We start from the raw sequence: 15,250 nt of genomic DNA on the forward strand, positions 1-15,250 counted from the left end.
CATCCCAGTTTTAATTCATCTAAAGTTTATATGTTCTTCTAACTTTAACTGTAGTAGAATTTAAATTGGTGTCTGTTATCTGTATCTGGGAAGAAAGAGGGGGTTAAACCTTTAGCCAAAGTAATATTTTAGGTTTTTTACCTTTTCATGCTGGACTGTATAGTATTTCTGCCTCAGAACACAAAACAACTCTAACCCCCAGAAATGTGCCTTGTCACCCGATTTTAAGTTTGAAAGAAAAACCTGCCAGTGTTGCTACATGTATGTATAAAGCTCTTTTGAAAAACCTGCATCATCCTTTACAAACCATTTCACAATGTTACTTTTTCTCAGATTTTGGAGAGATTTTTGTTTTGTTTCAATGTATAATTTGACATTACTGCTGTGGAACAGCAGATTGTAAGCCTGATCAGACCTACCATTTATCCCTCCTCTGCCTCAAAATATTAGCATATAGTGATAAAGTTCATTATTTTCCATAATGTCATGATGAAAATTTAACATTCATATATTTTAGATTCATTGCACACTAACTGAAATATTTCAGGTCTTTTATTGTCTTAATACGGATGATTTTGGCATACAGCTCATGAAAACCCAAAATTCCTATCTCACAAAATTAGCATATTTCATCCGACCAATAAAAGAAAAGTGTTTTTAATACAAAAAACGTCAACCTTCAAATAATCATGTACAGTTATGCACTCAATACTTGGTCGGGAATCCTTTGGCAGAAATGACTGCTTCAATGCGGCGTGGCATGGAGGCAATCAGCCTGTGGCACTGCTGAGGTCTTATGGAGGCCCAGGATGCTTCGATAGCGGCCTTTAGCTCATCCAGAGTGTTGGGTCTTGAGTCTCTCAACGTTCTCTTCACAATATCCCACAGATTCTCTATGGGGTTCAGGTCAGGAGAGTTGGCAGGCCAATTGAGCACAGTGATACCATGGTCAGTAAACCATTTACCAGTGGTTTTGGCACTGTGAGCAGGTGCCAGGTCGTGCTGAAAAATGAAATCTTCATCTCCATAAAGCTTTTCAGCAGATGGAAGCATGAAGTGCTCCAAAATCTCCTGTTAGCTAGCTGCATCGACCCTGCCCTTGATAAAACACAGTGGACTAACACCAGCAGCTGACACGGCACCCCAGACCATCACTGACTGTGGGTACTTGACACTGGACTTCTGGCATTTTGGCATTTCCTTCTGCACAGTCTTCCTCCAGACTCTGGCCCCTTGATTTCCGAATGACATGCAGAATTTGCTTTCATCCGAAAAAAGTACTTTGGACCACTGAGCAACAGTCCAGTGCTGCTTCTCTGTAGCCCAGGTCAGGCGCTTCTGCCGCTGTTTCTGGTTCAAAAGTGGCTTGACTTGGGGAATGCGGCACCTGTAGCCCATTTCCTGCACACGCCTGTGCACGGTGGCTCTGGATGTTTCTACTCCAGACTCAGTCCACTGGTTCCGCAGGTCCCCCAAGGTCTGGAATCAGCCCTTCTCCACAATCTTCCTCAGGGTCCGGTCACCTCTTCTCGTTGTGCAGCGTTTTCTGCCACACTTTTTCCTTCCCACAGACTTCCCACTGAGGTGCCTTGATACAGCACTCTGGGAACAGCCTATTCGTTCAGAAATTTCTTTCTGTGTCTTACCCTCTTGCTTGAGGGTGTCAATAGTGGCCTTCTGGACAGCAGTCAGGTCGGCAGTCTTACCCATGATTGGGGTTTTGAGTGATGAACCAGGCTAGGAGTTTTAAAGGCCTCAGGAATCTTTCGCAGGTGTTTAGAGTTAACTCGTTGATTCAGATGATTAGGTTCATAGCTCGTTTAGAGACCGTTTTAATGATATGCTAATTTTGTGAGATAGGAATTTTGGGTTTTCATGAGCTGTATGCCAAAATCATCCGTATTAAGACAATAAAAGACCTGAAATATTTCAGTTAGTGTGCAATGAATCTAAAATATATGAATGTTAAATTTTCATCATGACATTATGAAAAATAATGAACTTTATCACAATATTCTAATATTTTGAGAAGGACCTGTATAATGAGAGCTGTATTGAAAAGCTGCCCTACTTAAATACCCTTTGTTTTATAGCACTGACCCATGTTTGCAGCTTCAGAACATAAATGCTCAAAGCAGTCCATTATTCCACTGACATAATCCAGATATATTGAAAGTTTTTAGGTTGCAACTAATTTTTTAAATATGGGGCATATGGTCAACTGCCCAGGGCGACATCAGAAAGAACCACATAAAGAGAATATAACTTATCAGCCAGTTGTGCTGTGAACAACATTTCTATTGGTTTTGTGCTGTCAATGGAGGAGTTGGTGCACCCTGTTTGCAGCTGAGAATAGGGAGACTATTATACATGCTTTGTGCGTAACTGCACTGCATTTTATTCCCACCTGAGAATTTTGATGATTTCTTGTATTTTTAATTGGTTGGTGGAGATGGCAGATATAGGGGCTAACCGAGGACTTCAAGATCCAACATCGCGTATATAGAACTATTAGACAAATAAATCCTAAACTGACACAATTACCACACAAATAATATTTTTGTGTTTTTGTTTTAAGACCCATTTACACATTTCTATACTATTTATAGGAATTTAAAGGAGCAGAACCTCAGCATATAATGAAAGCACTTTAAATATTAGCTTTAGAATCTTGATTGTAAAGAGTTGAGAAAAGGAGATGCAACTTGTTTGCCAAATGCCTCTGTATGATTGTTTTAACATCATGTATCTTAAGTAATTGGATATGATCTTCTGGGGAAAATGTGCAGCACTTTACACTTGCTCACACAACAAATATGTGTTCTCTGCTCAGTATTCCCAGTCCACAAATAATTGAGCAGTAAAAGTCATGCAAAAGTCTCTACAAGGGCAATGTTCAGCATGGCCACCGATAGCTGACATGAGCACTTTGAAATAAAATTGTGTGAGACAGTATATGATCCAAGAAGTATTAATAACTGCTCTACATTTGCAGAGGTGCATAGCTGTGTTTTTTTGTTTTTTTTGTTGTAAGTTGGAAGAATTAACTGTAACACTAATTAAATCTAGATGAAGACTTGGAAAGTGGGTGGATTGTCTTCAAATCCAATATGGCTGCAGCATGTAGAAATAATGTTTATTTGCACTTTTAAATCATTTATCTCATTAACTTAAAGATTCACTGACAAAAATAATTAATATAATTTCTAGTCTGCAGTTTTTGTATAACTCACCCTTGCTGACACCAATTTTAGTTGATTCTGATTTTTCTTTAAAAACAATTTTCATCATTATCTTCAAAAAAATACATAACAAAAGCCCTGAATATTGTTCTAACCCTCCTGTTGTCAGCAGTGATCAAGTATTTATATTCGGAGCAGAGGCAATGTCATGCTGCTGATTGAGACAATCTAAAACTGCTCTTTACAATGTGATATTTTCAACACTATAATACAGTGACAAACTTTGACTCAGACTCTCACCCTCCTTCCAACAGCTGGTTAAAAACAACAAATATTATATTTTGGGAAAATACAATTCCCTGTAACCAAATAACCCACAAACTCCACACAGTGTGACTACTGAATTGTTCATAACGAAACAGGACAAAAAAGAAATACATCTAAAAATACAAGTTCAGTACCAACAGTGTTCAGAGAGCAATGATGAGAAGAGCAGTCTTTTAAACATGTGCCATGTTTCATTTGGCGAAATACTCAGGCCCCTGTTTTAGTTTTAAATAAATACAAAACAATGTGACCAGGAACTTTATTAAATAATCCATCCTAAAGCAATACGAGTCACATGAGGACTATTCTAAATGGAGTCAGAAATAAATAGACAGTTGCACAGAAATCCGAACAAAAACTATTCTACAAAAAGCCAAATTACTCACTCTTTGTCGACAGCAGTAAAAACAAGGTGTGTAATATTACCCATTTTTCCTTTCATAACTGTTTTCTTATAAATTGAAGACAAACTCTGCTCCTTGTTTATCGGTGCCACAGCACTAGTATAATCTGTATGGTGTGTTGGCAGCGCCATAATTTTCTCTGCCTTCGCCATGCAGCATCAAGCAACCTGCTGAGTTTTTTTGCAATTTTCTTCCTTCTTTTGAAAGATTATCAACCAAACTGTTGCTTTCATAAAACCTGAACAGTTCTGATGGCAACAGGCTCACAATTCTCTCCTCTGAAAAAAGTGTAGGTTATTTAACAACTGCTTTTTCCTTTGCAAATAAGTCCATCTATTAATGTAACATCTCTGACTCTAAACACTTTATTAGTCTCGTCAGGCTGTTTAATTTGTTTCCCTGTAGCCATGATAGTGCCTCTCAGCTTAAACAGACGAGTGAATTTTGTGTTTAAACAGTGTGTTTATGGCACTTGGATCAAAATGTAGGATATTATATTAAAAAAAAACACTAAAAAAGGGTCATCAGGCATGAAAAGGTGCTGTCTACCATGGCACCTTTCATACCAAACAATTCATACCCACCAGGCTGACACTGCTGATGCTCCTGCTGGCCTCTTTTTGTCCTCTTTACTACTAACTTCCCTACTTTGACTTTTCAAAACATGCTTTCCCCTAAGCACAGGGGGTCAGCCTCTAAAAAGTTGGAGTTAAAACTCAAAACTGAAGGCTAAATTAGAATAATTGCACAGCTTACTTACACATAACATTGAGCTCTCTTTGCGTATTGACACCTTCTACACCAAATAATGTTGTCACCTGGTAGAGCTTAAAATGATATATTCACTTTTTGGTAATATGATCTTTTTGCAAAAGTGGGTTAAACTTTTTATTAAAGTGGATTTAAACTACAGTCTAAACCAGCAGGAGGAAGCCCTGTTTTAAAGAAACACTGAAAACTTCATAATGTTGCTGTACCAGCAGTTTTAACACTCTTAAAACTTTCATTACTTCCTTTCACATACACAGAGACCTGACAGGCTTCAACATCCAAACCTAAAGTCCACAGATGGCAGGAAGACCTCGTCCTTAAACTCTTTGAAATTCATCATTTCCTCTGCCCACTTCATTCTCTTCATGCCATCATTTAATAGAACAGGTGAGTGACTGCTGATTACAAAACATCCGCTCCTACCTTTGATCTCCTGAGGTGTGGGGCTTTAATCCATCTTGCAGCACAGAAGGCTGTCTGATCTAGGTGGTTGTGGTAGTCACTTAGCTTCTCGTCATCTCACATAGACATGTAGAGTGAGCTACCAGCACCTGCAGAGGTTTGTATATATGCACACTGAAGCACAGTTTGGTTTCTGCAAGCTCACGTGCTGCTTGCAGGGTCCCTGTGAAAAGAGAGAAAGTAAAAAATAGGAAATCTGTGTCTGAAAAAATGAGAAAATGTTTTACAAAACACATTTAGTAGCTGTCCAAGGTTTTGAAACAGCTTTTCATTAAAAATGGGTGAGTGAGCATGTCCAAGCCTTTGATTAGTACAGTAAAAGCTGTAATAATTCCCGACATAGATAGAAATATGCTTTAGATCAACTTATATGACCAACTTTAAAATGAAGTGTACATATCCAGAAGAGCTTTATAGCCATAAGGTTGGAATTCCTTGTGTAGCATCTTCTTCCGCAGCCTGATCACTAATGCTGAAGACAGTCGTTTATCCACCACAAAGCAAATTCGTAATCTGCCTTATAAACCACAGTTTTAAAGTTTGCACTGCTGATTTGCTGATGGCCTGTTTTTACGCCATGTCCCTTACTCAGCCAGATCCTCTTCCTGCTTAAACAGCACATCCAACATTTTTAGGCCCAAGCAGGAAGCCTGCAAGGGCCTATTTTCGTAGTGTTTCTTATTATTATTCTGTTGCCTCTTTGTGGGACAATTTGGGGACTTTGTCAAGCCCCTAGATACACATGCTTTTGTGTCCGCATGAAATTTTTGTTCTTTAATGTAGTCGTCAGTGGGCGTGGCCAAACCTTTTAGCCTCGCCCGCAAACGTGAGATGGGCCAAACCGTAAGTCGGAGAGATCTGAAATTTGGCACACTGATAGAGCTCCTCGAACCAAGAAAAAAAGTCTCTTGGGAGTATGCCCTAAAACACACAGGAAGTCGGCCATTTTGGGTCAAAGGCCAATTTTTGGCTGTTTTTTTCACTTTTACTCACCTCGAACTTTAATGAACTCATCCTAGGGATTTTGAGCTATTGGCTTCATATTTGGTCAATATGCAGTTAAGGCATGGGGGATTAAAAGTTATCAAAATCATGAGTTTTCGGCCATGTTTAGGGGGCGTGGCCAGGGCACAAAAATGGCGTTTGTGCCCAACGGGAAAAAATGCATTAACTTTCCCAAAAAAATGCCAAATCACACAAAGATTGGCATGAAGAAGGACCTTCGGGTTCCCAACGATCCTATGGGGTCATATGCTGACATTATCAAAGCCCCGACCCCTCAGACCAGGAAGTCACTTTCTTTAATGGGAAAGGTCGCTATCTGCCTGTCTACACTCAATCCGCTGCAAACTGTGTCAGATGACTGATAACTAGTGGGTCTCACTTCGTTTGAAGCACAGTGACTTTTCATAAAAGGGCGTGGCTGTGGTGGCGCGGCAAAGTCACGCCATGGCTATACGTTTGGCTCTAATTTCCACATACATCATCTGATCTTCACCAAATTCAATATGAATGATCATAGTCCAATTCCCAACAGAGATCTGATGACATATTTGGTGGGCGTGACTTAATTCGTCCACAGCAACCCCTACAAAATAAAATAAAAATCAGCCCCAGGCCATGCTTTGACTGAGGATTGTGAAACTTGGTACACTTATGTAACTTCTCATGACCTACAAAAAAGTCTCAGGGATCATTGATCCAAACCCCACAGGAAGTCGGCCATTTTGGACTGAAGTTTCAATTTTGATCCCGGTTTTGTCGTTTCTAGCCCGCATATCTGAGCGAACTCCTCCTACAGCTTTTGACTTAGCGACTTGAAAATCGCTCAGTATACTCTTAAGGCACTGGGGATCAAAAATTATCAAAAGCTTTTTGATACATATAAGTGTGTGGGCGTGGTTAATTCTGATGTCACGCCACGGCCATACGTTTGGTTCTAAGTTACACATGCATGGGCCGATTCAATCCAAAATAAATATGGTTGATCTTTGTCAACCCCCAAACAGCTCTATTGGATTACATTGGATCAAAAGCACCCCCTAGGATAGTTCAAGTGCTCTATCTCCCTCATGCAATCTGCTGGGTTTCCTTAGATAGAAAAACTTTTTATCCAATTTGAATAAATAACTGAATCTGACTGCACTGTTCAATGGTTAGGATTAATTGGAATGTATGTACCTGACTTTTGTGAAGTGCCTTGAGACAACATGTGTTGTGAATTGGCGCTATATAAATAAACTGAATTGAATTGAAACTGAATGTTGGCACAGTCAATTGATTACATGATTTTATCCCCGCCCACTAATAAACAAGTGAGTGCAGCTTCCATCTGGAAGGTCAGATTTCCCCCAAATTTTGAATGCTTCTTACCAGACCAGAACTCTGCATGACCGAACATCATACGATATGTCGCTCACAGTACCACCTATAAGCAACGTGAGTAATCGAACAAGGGCCTCGTTGGTGGCGTGTAGGCCGTGATGCCAGGCTCCCGCGGTCGCTGAACACTAAATTGTGCTGAGCTGCGAGGGCCTTCAATGCTGCTTGCAGCTTTAATTTCATATTGTCACTGTATGTTCCATAAAAAGAGCTTCTGAAACTCATCAGCCTTCACAACAGCCCTCAGTGCACAATATTGCAAGTAAATGAGAAAGTAAATGTCGCTTACAAGATAAGCATTAATTTCATGTCACTGCAGTTTAATGGCACCTTTACTCAGCAGAGAATTAAAGTTCTTCCTGGAGATCGACCTATATATTTCCTATCTTTACCTTCTCACTAAATTAATAAAAGGATCTTCTAAAGTGCAAATTTTGAGTCACACAAGACTTGCCCAGGCAGCTTGAAACATGAGAGTGTGACTGAATCTGGCCTTAGATCTATGAACCATTTGTGTAACTGGGCTGCCAAAATATGACCACTGATCTTCTAAACGACCTCAGATTCAGTACTGCCTTTCCAAAGGTCCCCACAAATACACTCACCAAGCATCAAATAGATTAAATGAACAGCTGTCCAGCAAAGTGAGGAATACTCAGAAATGGAGATTCAAATAGAAAACCCTGAATTATTAATCATGAGATTATTAGATGCTTAATTTGGATCATATCGAAACTCAAAAAGTGCACTGAACAGAAGGCTTCTTTTTTTGTTGCTTGAAGATGCCTTGCCTCGGATATTAAGGGCCTCTTCTGTTCAGAATAATCAAAAGTTTCAGGCTTGTACTTTTCTTAACTCATTTTAGGTCAAGGTCTAAAGAACGTAACACAACCAAAACCCACCTTTACAGATCACTCAGCTGGGACTGCAAAACCAACCAACGACATGTAGCTTATAACTAGAGATGCACCAATCAGTCAGCCAGACATCGACTTTGGACAATTTTCACTTGATCGATTCCAATTAAAAGGTCAAATACAGAAAAATGTGATTCCCCTCCCCTTTGTTTTGATTAAATGCATCCAAACTAAGAACTCCACCATTTCCAGTCTGTATCATCCTCCTACAGTACAGACTTGAGGATGATCCAGGAGAATGATTACTGCTGGTGGAAGAACATTTCTTTTCCCGCCCTGTGCCTCATGGCTGGGTCTTGGGGGTCATTGTCACATGTGACTTACTACCCTATCTGAACAAAGTGAAAATAACATTTTAAAATAATGAATTTTAATTTGGGCTGCACGGTGGCGCAGTTGGTAGCACTGTTGCCTTGCAGCAAGAATGTCCTGGGTTCAATTCCCAGCCTGGGGTCTTTCTGCATGGAGTTTGCATGTTCTCCCCGTGCATGTGTGGGTTCTCACCGGGTACTCCAGCTTCCTCCCACAGGCCAAAGACATGCCTGTTAGGTTAATTGGTAACTCTAAATTGCCCTTAGGTGTATAAATGAGTGTTTGTGTGTTGCCCTGTGATGTACTGGCAACCTGTCCAGGGTGTACCCTGCCTCTCGCCCATAGACTGCTGGAGATAGGCACCAGCTCCCCTGTGACCCACTATGGAATAAGCGGTAGAAAATGACTGACTGACTGAAAAATGCTTATCCAGCTTGATGAGCCTTTTTAAGTTACAGACTCTAATGCTGCTACTCCAACACATGATTACAGAAGAGATTTCTCTCTCTATAACAGACTTTTAGGAGATATGCAGCATCTTGCTGATGTAAATTGAAATATAGTGGCCACAAACCCAAATGTTAGGTACTGATGGGAGTTGTGAAACTGTCTGCAAAATTAAAACACTAATGGTCCTCACACATTGGCATTTTTGTTAATTTATACATGCCCAACAGTGGTTGGCCATGTTGGTGTGTCTTTGCTTACACGTTAACTAGCATTGCCCTGTGGCAACTGCAGGTAAGGATTCAGAGGTGTATACACATTTAAATAACTTTAATCGGTATTACATTTTGGTATTTTCCCAAAACTGAAGTTCAAAGAAAGATTATGCCTGATTGTTAGAAATGATGTGTAAAAAGTACTCCACTCAAACCATCTGCCAACTCTGCCCAGGATGTGAACCTTACTGCCCTAAACAGATTGTCTCTTACCCTTGAGATGCCGGTGTACAGCCGAGTCCTGACAAAATGAGCTGGCTCTTCTGAGTTGTGTCATGTGTTTTATACTAAGGGTGAACTACGTTTTGTTTGAGGGCATTGTTATGTTTCAAGTGCCCCAAGATACTGAATTTGAAGAAAATCCCCAGATTTTCACATAATCCTGCCACATATGAGGTACATTTTCTGTGACAATACTTTCAGTCAGGACTCAGTTGTCCATCAAAATCTCTGTGCTGACAGCAGTAGGCCTGATGTAATTTAGGAAATAGAGAACAGATGGACGAAGAGAGTGTGAGGGACAGGATCTAAAACAAGGAAACAATATTTGACAAAATCAGCATCCAGAATATAAAAATCCTTTTTTAGTATAGGGCAAATGCTCTACAATGCCTCACTCATTGTGTTACAAGACATGAGATCACACATTTGTGTGTTTCCAAAATTTGATATTTGAACAGTGGGGAACTTGGATTTCACTTTTTTTCCTAACATTTTTTATTCAATAAAACCATAAATAAATAGCAGAGATGCACCAGGACATCAGTTTGTGACTGTGGTTTGCTGATTTTCAGCTAAACTAGCTCTGTCTGCTGTCCAGCAAAAAAGAAATCAGAAATCCAGTCTTTTTCTACTCAATGAACACATTATATCTAAATGCCACCATGTTGTGGCAGTCAAAACACTCTAGGGTGTGGTAATTGTAATTGTGGGAAGAAGTCTAAAATGTAGCTATTTTCATTGTTACGGAGGTATTTAGAATGAAGTAAATTTTGAAAAGGAAACTGGTTATCAAGGCTGCCACAGAGAGTTAGATTTTGGCATGTGCTGCTCTTTTTGCTAATTTGCATTTTCATACTGTTGCAGTTGTGGTCAATCGAGAGTGTCAGGGTGGTTTTGGTCCGGATGGACCGCAGCCTCCTGCCAGAGGGGAGAGTCTCAAAGAGTCTGTGACCGGGGTGGGAGGGATCAGCCAGAATCTTCCCTGCCCGCTTCAGGGTCCTGGAGGTGTACAGTTCCTGGAGCGACAGTAGACTGCAGCCAATCACCTTCTCAGCAGACCGAATGACACGCTGCAGCCTGCCCTTATCCTTGGCTGTAGCAGCGGCGTACCAGATGGTGATGGAGGAGGTGAGGATGGACTCAATGATGGCTGTGTAGAAGTGCACCATCATAGTCTTTGGCAGGTTGAATTTCTTCAGCTGCCGCAGGAAGAACATCCTCTGCTGGGCTTTCTTGATGAGGGAGCTGATGTTTGGCTCCCACTTGAGATCCTGGGAGATGATGGTTCCCAGGAAGCGGAAAGATTCCACAGTGTCAATTGTGGAGTCACAGAGGGTGATGGGGGCAGGTGGGGCTGGGTTCTGCCTGAAGTCCACAACCATCTCCACTGTCTTTAGAGCGTTGAGCTCAAGGTTGTTCTGGCTGCACCAGTCCAACAGATGGTCCACCTCCCATCTGTACGCGGACTTGTCACCATCAGAGATGAGTCCGATCAGGGTGGTGTCGTCCGCAAACTTCAGAAGCTTGACAGACTGGTGACTGGAGGTGCAGCTGTTGGTGTACAGGGAGAAGAGCAGAGGAAAGAGAACACAGCCTTGGGGGGAACCGGTGCTGATGGTCAGGGAGTCAGAGACGTGCTTCCCCAGCCTCACGCGCTGCTTCCTGTCAGACAGGAAGTCAGTGATCCACCTGCAGGTGGAGTCGGGCACACTCAGCTGGGAGAGCTTCTCCTGGAGCAGAGCTGGGACGATGGTGTTGAAGGCAGAGCTGAAATCCACAAACAGGATCCTGGCATAGGTTCCTGTGGAGTCCAGGTGCCGGAGGATGAAGTGAAGGGCTAGGTTGACTGCATCATCTACAGACCTGTTGGCTCTGTAGGCAAACTGCAGGGGGTCCAGGAGGGTGTCGGTGATGTCTTTTAGGTGTGAGAGCACAAGGCGCTCAAAGGACTTCATCACCACAGAGGTCAGGGCGACGGGTCTGAAGTCATTAAGCCCTGTGGTCCTTGGCTTCTTGGGAACAGGGACGATGGTGGAGGACTTGAAGCAGGCTGGCACATGACATGTCTCCAGTGAGGTGTTAAAAATGTCTGTGAAGACTGGAGACAGCTGATCAGCGCAGTGCTTCAGGCTGGCTGGTGAGACAGAATCCGGACCAGCAGCTTTCCGGGGGTTCTGTCTCCTGAAGAGTTTGTTGACGTCCCTCTCCTGGATGGAAAGAGCTGTCCTCGGCGTGGGTAGGGGGCTGGTGGGGGGGAACTTCAGGGTGGGGGTTGGAGGAGCCAAGGCCCCTCTTGAGGTTGGGGAGGTGGGGGTGGTGGATTGTAGCTGCAGCTGTTGGGGGGCGTCGTGGGGGATGGTTGCAGGACTGTCCCTTTATCTTTCAAAGCGGCAGTAGAACTGGTTCAGGTCGTTGGCGAGGCGTCGGTCGTTGATGGAGTGGGGGGCTTTCGGCTTGTAGTTGGTGATTTGCTTGAGCCCTTTCCAGACAGACGCAGAGTCGTTGGCTGAGAACTGGTTTTGGAGCTTCTCAGAGTACAGTCGTTTGGCCTCTTTCAATGCCTTGACAAACTTGTACTTTGCCTCTCCGTATATGTCAGTGTCGCCACTCCTGAAGGCCTCTTCCTTATCCAGTCTTAACCTTCTGAGTTTAGCTGTGAACCAGGGTTTGTCGTTGTTGTAACTCACCCTGGTGCATGATGGTACACAGCTGTCCTCACAGAAGCTGATGTTGGAAGTCACAGCCTCTGTGTACTCGTCCAGACTGTTGGTAGTAGTCCTGAACACATCCCAGTCTGTACAGCCTAAACACGCCTGGAGATTCTCCACAGCCTCACTGCTCCACTTCCTTGTCGTCCTTACAACAGGTTTGCAGAGCTTTAGTTTCTGCCTGTATGCAGGCATCAGGTGGACCATGATGTGGTCGGATTGGCCAAGTGCAGCACGTGGGACGGCGTGATAAGCGTCTCTGATGGTGGTGTAACAGTGATCCAGAATGTTGTCTTCTCTGGTCGGACATTTTATAAACTGTCTATATTTGGGGAGTTCGTGGGTGAGATTACCTTTGTCTGTTGAGGTAAAAACAGATTCCTCCACCTTTCGCTTTGCCGGAGAGTTCCGTGTCTCTGTCCGATCTGTAGAGCTGGAATCCTGCCAGCTGCAGCGCAGAGTCCGGTATTAATCCACACAGCAACGTCTCCGTGAAGCACAAAACTGCCGATGAATAAAAGTCCCTGTTTTTCCCCAACAGCAGTTGTAGTTCATCAATTTTGTTGGGAAGTGAGCGCACGTTAGAGAGAAATATTCCAGGTAACGGTGTTCGTAGTCCACGCTGGCGAAGACGTACCAGCACCCCAGCCCCTTCCCCTCTCTTCGGGCGTTTCACCGCATGAACAAAGGTGAGCGCACCTTTGACCAGAATGTCCAAAAATTCCAGAGCAGTAGGCAGAAAAGTGGGAAATAACTCCTCTGGTGTAGTAACCCTGATGTTCATGAGTTCTTCTCTGGTGAGAAAGCTCCGGGTACCATCACAGAAGACCGTTTTAAAGCAAAAAACAAAACAAAACAATGACTGATGTCTATAGTTACCACACTAGTTCTGCTAATCAGCATCATAAAGTGATAAAATGCCAATCCCAAATCTTTTCGTCTTTATTTCAAATTAGAGAAAGCCTTATTTTTTGGCTCCCTGGTGAAAGTTAGAAAAACATGCAAATATGGTGAAGTCAATTAATAAAAGTTTTTAACTTTCACACAAGAATTGTCTTATTAGGCAGGGGACGCTGAAAGATTTCTCACTGCTCTTTGGAAAGCAAAGGAAACCACCCAGACAAAGTCATGCAGTCACAACAGCTGCAAGTTTGGGGTGTTACCACAAAAAGCTGTGCAGTCTGAGTCAACAAGCAATTCAATATGTCGTGAACTGCACCAGAGTTTTACATATATACTAGGGAAAAAAGCACTCAAACTAATCCATGTGAAAATGGAATTCCCCCCCGTATTAATTGTTTTGGAAAGCTAAGTTTGATTTCACAAGTAACATTCAAGCCAGCTTACTGCTAGCACTGCAAAATCAGGAAATTACTTAAATAGAATATGCATGACCAACATTAAGAAAGGTAAAGGGTCCTACAAAGAAACACATCAAGAACAGATGAAAAACAAAGTCTGTGACGCCTGCATTTCTAAACCTCTGGTTCTTCAGTGAATCAAAGAGAAACACAGAACAGTGGTTCACTGGCAACCAAACCAAGACCCGTATTTTCAAGCAGACCAAAAATTGGCAGTTTGCGGTTCAGATGAGCTGCCCAAACAAAGTGGAGTTTTCGATTCAAGAAAATGAACTCTGCTCCATTTGGCCAACAAATATATAATATTACTTTCTGTCACACACTAACATTTTGGTTAAAATTCAAGATTAATTTTAACCTAATTTATATCTCCTAGGCATATGAATAATTTTGGTGTACCCGTACCTGTTAATTCATTTATACCTGAACGTTTAATTTTGTCTGATGTGTTTGAAATAAACAAACCAAACAAACACTTAAATTTACCACAACCTAAATTACTGACAATCTAAAACAATGTCAGGACATTACATAACCCCAATCTGATGGCAACACATAATCAACAAAGGCTGACCTCTGGTTATTGATACAAATGTTTCTACAACAGAAAACTACAGAAGTTCTTCTGCATACTGATCTTTTATGGTGTGCACCTGTATCATGCTATTGTGGTACAGATCAAGTATTACTTACTGGAAAGTCTATTCAAATATTTTTTGCCTTTGAACCTACTTTTGTGTTTTTTGATGAAGAGACTGCACTATCACTTTGCCATAATGACAGAAACCTGTAGGCATAACTTGGCCTTAAAAATACTTGCTGAAGTAGATTCACAGATGGGAGAAAAATGTTTTGTTCAGAGAACATTTTAATTCAGCTGTAAAATCCAATTGCCCTTATAAACACTTTTATGGAATATGTTTTTCTAAATCATTCAAAGTAATACCAGAATAAAAAGTTGAAATCGATGCCAATCTTAAAGGCAATGCGTGTAAAAAATAACAAAGAAACTTCTGAAGTGCTGACAAATGTAAACTTGAAGTCATAAAGATATTGTTGCTGACTGTTTCCTTCACTATGCTTTGCTCCCCAAACCATTTTCTTACTACTTTTCTCTCTTTCTGTTATTTTATCTTTCTTTGTCATACGTTGCAGGCTGCTGTGTGAAAGGCAAAGGTACATAAGTTATTATATATAATAAATGATTGCTCACAAAGTCCTAAACTGACTAAACTGAAGATGCCAATCACAGTAGAATGTAACACAGTAGAATGTAACACAGTGAAACCTGTATTAAATTAAGCAAATATGTTTATCTTGAAAAAACATTTTATACAGGCATAAGGAAATGTGGTAATAATTTTTTTTTATAATTCATAGACTTAAATCTACATTGAAAGCAAGAATAATACTAACTCAGTGTTAGGAAGCTGCAGAAAGAGCTTTCTAAAGAGCTCGCTATTAGATATTGATGTGATGT

At 41.5% G+C, this 15,250-nt stretch overlaps 1 protein-coding gene across 1 annotated transcript in view; it reads right to left on the reverse strand.

Annotated features, from left to right (window-relative positions):
• grik4 (glutamate receptor, ionotropic, kainate 4) overlaps positions 1-15,250 on the reverse strand; it is a 585,146-nt gene that overhangs the window by 433,836 nt on the left and 136,060 nt on the right. Inside the window, exon 2 of the mRNA XM_047391909.1 lies at positions 5,108-5,309. The gene's annotated coding sequence lies outside the window, so the exon portion shown is untranslated. The remainder of the gene's footprint in view (positions 1-5,107; positions 5,310-15,250) is intronic.

The sequence above is a fragment of the Girardinichthys multiradiatus genome, chromosome 18 (assembly GCF_021462225.1).
Source record: "Girardinichthys multiradiatus isolate DD_20200921_A chromosome 18, DD_fGirMul_XY1, whole genome shotgun sequence".
In the NCBI taxonomy this organism is placed as follows: Eukaryota; Metazoa; Chordata; class Actinopteri; order Cyprinodontiformes; family Goodeidae; genus Girardinichthys; species Girardinichthys multiradiatus.